Source organism: Capsicum annuum, chromosome 12 (assembly GCF_002878395.1).
Source record: "Capsicum annuum cultivar UCD-10X-F1 chromosome 12, UCD10Xv1.1, whole genome shotgun sequence".
NCBI classification, from domain to species: Eukaryota; Viridiplantae; Streptophyta; class Magnoliopsida; order Solanales; family Solanaceae; genus Capsicum; species Capsicum annuum.
The window spans coordinates 45,876,074-45,887,223 of NC_061122.1; the positions used below are offsets into that span (position 1 = coordinate 45,876,074).

An 11,150-nucleotide genomic window follows, 5' to 3' on the forward strand; every position below is an offset into this window, starting at 1 on the left:
AAGTTAATTTTTGTGCGAGAAAATATATGAAAAAGTCAAAAGGGGGAACTTAGTATGTTGCTTTTTATATTTATGAAATTCTTATTAACTAGTAAAATTATCCGCACTTCGTACGGTTATTTTAAAATATTAATCAACCTATTAACAAACCATCTTATAATTTATTTACCATTTGAAAAGTTAAGTAAATTCTTTTAGAATTTTACAACTATTGTGTTTAAAAGCATTTGTTAAGCAAGCTATTAAGAATTAAATTCACCTTATTTTGTGCATGTTGTAATTGTATATATGAATATATTTGACAAAAAGAATAACAACCAAATCTGCAATGACAAAATAAAATATTTTTCTTTACCTTTATATCCATCATAGATGGTGGTTGCCGCACTGGCCCAATATTTATTATGGCAGCTGTTAGTTACAAATATTGATAACGCGACCTACTAAAAGCTGGTCACAAATATTGTATAGCAATAATTACCAGAAGACATATATTGTATAGCAACAAACATATATTGTTTATACATTATATTCACGTTATCTATATATTTACATATGTACAGATTTTACAGAAGCTGGTCTCTACAAAAAGAATGATATATAGTAAGACAATCAATGACAATATTGATGCAGTCGTCGTTCTTAATTGTTGCTACAACTATGCGACGTTGTAGTTGACAAAATACCTGTGATCAAGAGAAGTATTTTGAGTTATAGATGTAGAGTGTAGTAAGAATAGAGCAAGAATAGATGTAGAGTGTAGTAAGAATAGAGTATGGTTTATTGTGTCACGTACCTTGTTCGAGCATCAGGCGTCACACATATTGTCGTTCATCCTTTTTCCAGCTTTTCCCAGAAGAGACTGCATGGACAAAAAGACAGCAAGATAAGGCAACTATTTCTGAAAAACTAAATACCCCATATGAAAATAGGATCAAAAGATTAATAATAAAGAATAATGACTTAGCAGGTATGCATATGAGTTGAGCAAATACAGAGGTCACTAAATTACAGAAAAATAGAATACTAAGATAAGAAATGGATAGTACAAAAGAGGGAGAAGGGATTTGGTTGAGCTAGCAATAGCATATACAATACTTAACCTCACTACAGCTTTAAACATGCTTATTCTATTTCAGTAGAGCGTATGATGTCGATGGCCCAAGGTAAACCATTCAATGGACTAAGATGGCCTTATTTCGCCTTACCAACCTCATAGATAACATTTTCCTTAGAATGGACTCACAAGTCCATTTAATTGGCTTCATAGTTTTTCATGCCAACTGTATAACTTATTCAAAATGAATTCAGGAAAGAACTTACCAGTCCATCTTCAAGCTAACTGAATATGTATCTACTGGTAGTTCTCTCCTACTATTTGTGTTGTTTCTCTTGTTGTGGAGCTGGTCTTGGTAGCAGGGTGTATATATTGAGTAGCACAAAACAGTACAATATTTTTTATCCCCCGGCCTGCCAAGTTGTTTATAGTTAAATAACGACATTGCAGGTATAATATAAGTTAGGCAAATGTATATATATGACGAATTACAACAATTAAAAAAAACCTAACATATCTAAGTTGAGAAATAATTGAGCATGAACCAAAACTGGAGGAGAGGAAAAATGCATAAAGGTTAGAACTCACAAAACTTAATTCTAGATATGCCCCTATTAAGATTGTTAGCTACCAGTGTAATAGTGAATAGGCATTTTACAACTAAATTAACAGTTCATTCATGCATTTTACCAAACAAATAATAGTGGCATTTCACAACACTTTACAAAGAACATTATCTTGAATTAAACACCTGATTCCGAGATAAAAGTTTGTCTACGGAAATTACTTACCCACTGGCAGCACCATTAACCATAGCTAACTGCCCAATGGAGAATTATTGATGGTCAAAGACCCTGTAGAGATGCCCAAATAGTTTGTTCTATCTTGGGAAACTATATATGCGACAATAGCATAGTGTTAATTAAAAACATACAAGTACCACGAAGTCAGTTTCCTAAAGCAACAATGTGACCATCCAAGAATAAGGAGACTACTCAAATTGCAAAGAAATGTATCACACTGCTACGAGGTAAGCAAAGGATCAACTAACTTTGTCATAAATTCATCAGCCCTGTCAAAAGAAGGGGAAGAAGGATTGGAAAACAAGAAGTTGAAAACAATGAAAATGATGCAGCTGTAAATTGCTACAAAAAAGACTTCAGTGAAGGAGAAGCTGAAAATTTTTATTGAGTGTTTCAATTTTTCTGGATGGTTACAAATGCTCAATATGCCTTCTATTTATACTAGTTCATGATGATTCTAGATATCCTTCTAGATATGTCATCCTTATCTTTTACTACTCTAGAATATATAGATAATTCTACAAGATATTTATTCAAGACACTACACTAGGATATTCTAGAAGAACCTATTCCAAAAATATCTAATATCTAGGAGTTTCTTCTACAAATATATCTACTAACTAGGAGTTTCTAGATAAATCTTAATTTCCTAACCCTCTTCCTTAAGATTTTTCATTGAAACTCCCTGCAACGACCTTTGAAACTCATACTTGTTTGTGGGAAGAGCCCTGGTTAGAATATCGGCTTGTTGTTCTTCACTTCTGCAATGCACCAGCTTAACTTCGTCATTCTTCTCGGCATCTCGCAAAGCACGAAATCTGATGTTGATATGCTTCGTCCTTCCATGTTGCACTGGATTTTCAGCCATAGCAATGGCTGACTTATTGTCCACATAGATCACTGTTGGTTCTTCTGGCAAAAGATCCAATTCAAACAAGATTTTCCTCAACCAAATTCCTTGATTTGCAGCAGATGCAGCAGCCACATACTCGACTCCAGCTGAAGATTGAGCTACGATATCCTGCTTCTTTGTGCTCCAAGAAAAAATTCTTGAACCAAATGAAAAAGAATAACCAAACGTGCTTTTATAATCGTCCAAACATCCACCCCAATCACTATCTGAATAGCCAACAAGAACTCTATTTTCCACACTTTTGTATCAAATGCCATAATCAGTTGTCCTTTTAATATACCTCAACACCCTTTTAGCAACTCCAAGATGCTTGGTACTGGGACATTGCATATATCGAGACAACAGACTGGCTGCAAACATCACATCTGGCCTTGTAGCAGCCAGATACAACAAGCTTCCAATAAGGCTCCTATAAAGTTTTGAATCTGCCCGCTCTTCTCCATCATCCTTCATTAACTTTTCATTCACAAAAAGTGGAGTTGCAACAGGTTTGCACTTATCAAGCTTGAACCTTTATAAGAGATTCAGGGCATACCTCTTTTGGGACAAGAAAATTCCTTCAGAAGATTGAGACATTTCCATTCCTAGGAAGAACTTCATCTCCCCTAGATTAGACATTTCAAAAACTTTTAGCATCGCATTTTTAACTTCTTGAACCGCAAGGGAATCTTCACCTGTGATCGTCAAATCATCAATATAAACGGATATCACAATTAACTTCCCATCAGCTTGCCTTTTGAAGTATAGAGTAGGCTCATTTAGGCTTCGGTTGAAGCCTTAAGACAGCAAATGAGTATCCAGCCTACTATACCAAGCTCTCGGAGCTTGTTTAAGGCCATAGAGAGCCTTTTTAAGCTTATACACCTTGTCTTCTTCACCTGCAACTATAAAACCTTCAGGTTGTTCAACATAAATAGCTTCTTCAAGAAATCCATTTAGAAATGCAGATTTGATATCTAAATGATAAATTTTCCACTTGTATTGTGTTGCAAGAGCGACAAGAAATCTTACTGTTTCATGCCTCGCGACAGGAGCAAACGTATCTCCAAAGTCCACTCCAGGCTGCTGGGAATAACCTTTAACTACGAGTCTGGCTTTATGTTTGAAGATGGAGCCATCTGGATTGAACTTCGTTCTATAGACCCATTTGACACCAATGACGTTCTTTTGGTCGGCCCTATTAACCAGCTCCCAAGTATCATTTTTATTAATCATGGCAAGCTCCTCGCCATTGCAAAAATCCAAGCTTTATGACTCGTTGGGCGTGAATGCGAGATGCCAGCGGAATGATCGGCCGGACAGAGACTAGGGCTGCTTCCTTCCCACTGCGTCCTTCCTTGTGTGTCGGAGATATAAAGCAAGTGCACCGGAAAAGAACGGGAACTAGATCGATCTATTCTATGGTGAAGCATCCGAAGCATAACTGCACACTCACACGATCTTTGCCGAGAGATAGGAGCATTCAGTTCTTCAAAGGAAGATGGTTCAATGAGAGAAAAATTGCATTGCTCATAAACTTCAGCTAGTGATCTGGTCTTCAAAACTGGAGAATCAGTTGCCAATTCAACATTTGAAAGGTGTCCTGCTTCAGCAATAGGACTAGAAGAAATATCACTTGTCTGCGGATTTTGAGCTGCAACTGAAGTACTCCCATCTTGATTCTTTACAACAATATCTCGATCCCAATCATAGTGGCTAGACTCGTCCACCGCAAGATCTCTACTGATAAGCACCTTCTTCCTACGAACATTATACACTTTGTACCCTTTTGCAGTTGTGCTATAGCCCAACCAAATACAGAGTTCTGCCTTGTTATCCAATTTGCCTCTTTTAGCATTTGGAACATGTGCATAGCAGACTGAACCAAAGACTTTTAAGTGTCTCGTAGACGGCTTTATACCTTTCCATGCTTCAAATGGTATCATGTCTTGGAGTGCTCTAGTTGGTAATCTGTTCAGCAAATAGACGGCAGTATTGACTGCCTCAGCCCAAAAATATTTAGGCATCTTCTTTTCTGCCAACATGCATTTCGCCATCTCTATCACTGTTCTGTTCTTCCTCTCAGAAACCCCGTTCTGTTCTGGAGTCTAGCTAACAGTGAATTGTTGTTAAATACCCACATGTTTACAATACTTGCTGAACTGATGCGAAGTATATTCTGTTCCATTATCTGACCTGATATACTTCAACCGGCAGCCACTCTCCCTTTCTACCATAGCCTTGAATTCTTTGAAAACAGAGAACACCTGAACTTTGCTACTTAGAAAATAGACCCATGTCATTCGAGTCAGATCATCTATAAAGAGAATAAAATGTTTATTCTCACTCAAAGAAGCCGTCCTCATTGGTCTTCATATATCTGTATGAACTAACTCTATCTTTTCCTTCGCCCTTCAAAGACTTCCTTTAGGAAAGGATTATCTATGCAATTTACCAAATTGACATGACTCACAAACATCTCGGCACATGTCAATTTTGGGTACATCAAGCACCATACCCTTGGATTGCATATACACTAATAAACTAAGGTTGTAATGACCGAATCTTTGTGCCAAAGCCAAGTATCACTCATTTCAACATTGAAAGAGCAACTTTCAGCAAAATAGCATGAAATTGGAAAGGAATTACCAATCATGCTAATTTTAGCTACTTTACAACCTTTAGGATCATAAATGACACATTTTTTATCCTTAAAAGTAAGTGAACAATTAATGTGAAGCAACTGAGCAACATTTAACAAGTTTTGAGTTAGGCTTGGCACATAAAGAACATCGTTTATGATTTTCATACCTTCGTCCGTAGGGAATTTCACTGATCGTCTTCCTTGAGCTTGCACCAGTCCACCATCTCCAAGCTTCACTTTGGTCTTTTCAGACCTGTCCAGGCTAACAAATAGATTTTCATCAATCGCCATGTGCCTTGTGCACGCACTATCAACATACCAATTATATCGATCAACATGTGATGTGTGTGAAGCCATGAATACCTCCTCCTCTATTTTTTCAACTTGGTGATCTTCTGCAAAATTTACCCATTGGGAAGACTGACCACTTTGAGTTTGCGTTTGCCTGCAATACTTCTCAATGTGACCATACTTCTTGCAGTATCTGCATTGAATAGGAGAGCTCTTGGACTTCTGCCAGCAATTCTTCTCCAAGTGGTTTGTCTTCTTACAAATACCACAAGGTGAAAATTTTCCTCTCCTCAACGATTCGCCTTGATATCCACCAGATTTTACCTCTCCAGAGAGGTCTAAAGAGACTTTTCTGCCTTCCTTTTGTTGCTTGAATCTATGCCTTACTTGAAAGGCATCTTCAACTGTCCCTTCACTTCTCATGGTTACCCGTTGCTCTTGGATTTGCAATTTAGAGATCAACTCAGCTATGAAAGAGTATTCAAGTCACAAGACTCTTCAATAGCTGAGATTTTTTATTCAAACTTGTCCGGAAGGCTGACCATGATCTTATCTACAACCTTCTGATCTGGAAAGTTTTCACCAAGTATCCTTATTTGGTTCACAATATCCATCTTGGAAGAGTATTCTTTCACACTATCCGAATCCTTCATCTTCAAGAGCTCAAACTCCCTCTTCAAAGCTAAGACCTTAACGGACTTAACTCTATTGATGCATTCAAACTCCTCCTTTAGCTTATCCCAGGCTTCTTTGGCTATCTCACAAGCCATAATCTTTGTAAACATCACTTCCGTAAGGCTTGAATGTATGCAAGTGAGAGCTCTTGGAGATCTAGTCACCAACTCTTCATACTTTTTGATATCATTGAGAGTTGGGTTGTCTCTCAATGGTTGGACAGTAGGTTCTCCTCTCTCAACAACATCCCACAAGTTGAGAGCCTTCAAATAAGCCTTTATTTGGAATCTATCAAATTGATTTTAGCTTAGAAAGCAATATAGTATCCTGTGGAATTAGTCGCGGTGTCCGCAATATGTAGTTTTAACAAAGAATGAATTGCCATATGAGTAATGCCATTATAAACCAAACACAAGCATCACCATCTATGAGGCACCATAACCAATTTCTTTATTTATTTGTTGTTTTTTCTTTCCCACTTTCATGGCATAAGATTTGTCATTCCTCACCTTGTAAGGACTCTTAAAAGCAAAGTAAACTCGAGCATTTTTAATGGAGATCATCTTCCTTATGCGTATCTATAACGGTCATATAACGGTCAGGTCTGAAAATAAAATACAAATCAGGACACAATCATTCTCCATGTGATTATAATTGATAAATAAACCTTTGAATTGGTCTATTTATCCAAAACCATCCTGTATAGCTACATCAACAGCATATTAACAAAAAATCTATATTCTTGCATTGACATCAAATACACCATGTTGGTAAATATTCCAAACTTTACTAACCAATGAAAATTCTATAGAACTAAGCTCTTTGAGTTTATTTTCCAACAAAACGGAAAGCTTTGTGTACCCGGAGATCTTTTCGATCAAGATGCTAATAAATACTTGCGAACTTGATGTATATGTTTGCAGCTTCATACCACAACACGATTACTCGATAAGGTCACTTCCTTCCTTACCAATGCATGTTGTTGTCGTTCTTATATTGTATTTTAGGGTAAGATAAAACTTTGAACCATTTTTCAATTTGTACGTGTTATCCTTGCAGAGGGCCATGCTGACCTTCTTCGTAGCATTCCAATTTTATCGGATGTCGCCGAAGGGACAAAGTAAACGATATCATGAAGGGCATATGCCCTTTACTTATAACACTAAAATAGAGGTGAACCCTGTAAACAAAGATCAAACAACAAAGTGTATGGACTGTATATTTATTCCTTTCTGACTTAAACTATGGGAGTATAATTATATTTTGCCGATGGAGTGGTGGGTGGTTACCGGCAGTTTTCAATGGATCCGGTAATGAATTCCACTGCTGGACAGTAACAGCAGCGGTGGGGGTGTTTAACCGTTGTTTGTCAGTGATGGTTCAGTGGGGTTTGATCGGATTTTGGGATGGTGAACTGGTGGTGTTTGGTCGGGATTTTAAGGGTTTTTATGGTGAGTTTGTTTCGGTTGGAACGGGTTGGTGATTCCGGCGAAAACTTCGTCAGAAAGTTTGAATCGAAGGGCTCCTCTCTCTCTCTGTTTCTGTCCTGTTCACTCCATATTTCTCTACCATTTTTCGCCTGATATTTTCCCCGTTTTCTTTTAGTGTGTGTTTTTGCTGTGAGATGTGTGTGGATTACTCCCTTGTTTTTTGTTAGTGTGTGTTTTTTTGCTGTGAGGTGTGTCAAGTGTGTACAGTGTATATCATAAAGTTTAGGTCAAATATCCCAGATATATTCACATATTGAATTAGAAGTGGACTGGCTAAGGAAATATCAATGCAAAAAGCTCAAAATAAAAAGCAAGCAAGTCATACCTCAACCTGGCCCTTGCCAGCAGCAGCATGCAAGGGAGTTGCACCCTGAATGTCTCTATAAACCAAGATATCATCACAGCAGTCAGCAAGAGGCTCCTTCAGTACCTGCAGATTACCTGCTCTAGCAGCTGCATGAATTGCTCTATTCATCATCTCCCAAACTCCCATTTATAAGCAGATGGAACCTCAGCAATGTGTTTATCCATCTCTCCACCATCACGCACCAGAAACATCGGGGTGACAGAAAAATCTAACAGAACCCTAAAAGGATCACAACTTTTACTCCTAGTAGCAGCATATAATATATCAGTGACACCATATTCACTTTTTTCAAATACCAGAAGTGGACTTCTTTCAAGAAGATCATGAACAAAAGCCAAGTCTCCAGCAGAGGCAGCAGTATATAAAATCCATCCACCATAGCCAGCTTTAAGAAGTGAATTTTTCCCTTTCTTGGTGTCACATTCAAGCATCAGCTTTCTTACAACTTGGAGCGACATCTAGCCAAATTATCAAACTGTTCTCCATCATACCAAACAGACTCAAGCCTTTGGATCCTACGCAATGAATTAATCTAATCTAATCTAATTTAGAGACAATGTTAACGGAACTTACTTTTTTTCTGGCACAGTCCAAGTAGATTTAAAACTGTTGCCGGAGCAGTTCTTTACTATTTTCATCTTATCTTATATTGGTAACCCTTGCCTCAATACTCACACAACCTCCACCATCTTGTTGGTCCGCTTCTCGTAATTCTCTTCAAACCCATAAACAGGTGGTACCAGTGCATCCTCCAACCTGAAATTATAAGAGTGGCCAGCATGAATGGAGGGGGGATATTATATCTGATCTTGTTAAGCCAAGTGTCTCCACATCATCTTCCAAGTTCTTACATTTAGCATACATAGTTATCAATCCATTCCCAACATATGGATTATACTGGCACCCTGTTTTGAATGAAAGAGAATGTATTTGTCTCCCCACCTCACGTCTCCAATGTTTGCACATGCCAAAGAGCACTTTTGAAGCTAGAATCGTTGCCGCTCCAGAGATTCCACACTTTGACCATTATGCATTAGCCTAGAAATCATTGCCGCCCAAGATGCTACATACGAGTACTCGTTCTTCTCGGGAAAATTCCCAAAATACTTCAACGTCATATCCAAATTCCCAACTCGCAGTTCCTACAATAACACTTGCCTCCCCTCAAAATCATAGTTCCTACAACAACATCCTCGCTATACCCTATTTTCATAGCCAATGCCACTAAATTCGCAAGGGTCACTACGTTATCCAATCCAATAACCACCGATAAAACCACCAAGAACATCTTCTGATCTGGCATCACTCCCCTCCTACGCATATCCACAAACCACCTCCACACTTCCTCAAACTCACTTACCCCAACACATCCCGAAATCATAATTGTATACGACACCTCATTTCTCTCCGCCATTTCATCAAACAACTCACACGCTTCCCTCATCCTATCCACTTTCACATACCTATTAATCATCGCATTCCAAGACGCAACATTTCTCTCACCCATTTCATCAAACACCTTCCGTGAACTCATAAAATCACCAATCCCCAAATACCCACTGAACATCGACTTATAAGAAACCACATTCTTCTAAGGCATTGCTTGAAACACATCAACAGCATCACAGAACCTCCCATTTTTCACATTCCCAGATAACATCGAAGTCCAAGTCCTAATATTAAAATTTATCCAGGATTAAAATTGGAATATCGTTCACATTGTTTCTCAAGATTGACTTGAAAACATTGTGTAATTGTCCATATATACAATACCATGAATAAGAATAGAGAACTTGAAAAGGCAAAAGTCTCCGTTCTTAAGTATTTTTTATTTGCCTTCATTAGCAGTAAAGTTGAAACCAAAACGAAATATTTTTTATTTTGAAAAGCTTTTTATAAAGGAAAAAGTACAAAATAATGTGGTAAAAGCTCAAAAAAAACAGAAATTAGATAAATAGGATTGCTCCATTATGAGGCATGCCACGTCAATATGCCCCTAATCCTTCTTTTTATATATATATGTATTTAATTTTATATTTGTGAGAATTGACTTTTTAATTTCATTGCAACTATTTACTATTACTAGTTTAATGCCACGTGTGTTACACGTGAGACTTCAATCTTATTAATAATGTATTATAAAAAGTTAAATTGTTAGCTACGAAAAATTTAGCAATGAATTAATGAAGATATTCATATCTAATTTCAAATTTTATAATATATATTAAATAAATATATGATGTATATGTTAAATACATAAATGAAAAATTCATTTACTAATACATTAAGACCTCTCTATAACAACATTCTTCTAGCTATTAAGTATTTTTTGAAATTGATTTTTAGTGTTATATTTCACCTTTGTATTACAACTTTCTACGTATAACAACCACAATCATTTTTATATCTATACAATGTTTGCAAAATCATTGTGATCTTAAATATGTCGCATGGAAAGTTTGAATTTAAATATTACCAAAAAAAGAGGAATCATTCTTTTTAAAATGGATTAAGCAGGAAAGAAGGTCATTTCTTTTGAAAAGAAGCAAGTATATTTATTTTTCTTGATAAATAATTATTAATCATTTTTACAGAAATAGAGCAAGATTACCAATAATAAGTCTGAAACTTTTGACTTCTATGGTGCAATTTTTTCCATATAAATGTGAATGAAAAATAAATCTTAAAATATTAATAAATTTTCTATTATTTAATTCTTAAAAATAAAATTATGATAAGTAAAAAAAATGGAGGGAACACTAATACTGCCATACCCCGTACTTATATGTTGTATATTAAAGCAAAACAAAAAATAAGTATGATTTAGTTGTGTAATATTTAAAGTACTTATTTAAAGTAAGTTTAACTCTAATATAATGGAGGGAGAATAGTTTAGACCATTTTCATTCTTGATATAAACATAAAGAAACA

General features: G+C 36.4%; 1 long non-coding RNA gene and 1 other non-coding gene across 3 annotated transcripts; both read right to left on the reverse strand.

The window, feature by feature from the left end:
* Positions 1-477: 477 nt before the first annotated feature.
* LOC107856623 lies at positions 478-10,201 on the reverse strand. Of its 2 annotated transcripts, XR_007048586.1 has the most exons (5): positions 8,178-10,092; positions 1,849-2,129; positions 1,324-1,470; positions 797-862; positions 478-686 (listed from the first exon to the last, which is right to left on the reverse strand). It is a non-coding gene; the product is annotated as an uncharacterized LOC107856623 (long non-coding RNA). The 2 variants fall into 2 exon arrangements; XR_001670629.2 differs by lacking the exon at positions 1,849-2,129 and having other exon boundaries at positions 8,178-10,201.
* LOC124889822 lies at positions 7,378-7,479 on the reverse strand. Its single transcript, XR_007048741.1, has one exon. It is a non-coding gene; the product is annotated as a U6 spliceosomal RNA (small nuclear RNA).
* Positions 10,202-11,150: the final 949 nt, after the last annotated feature.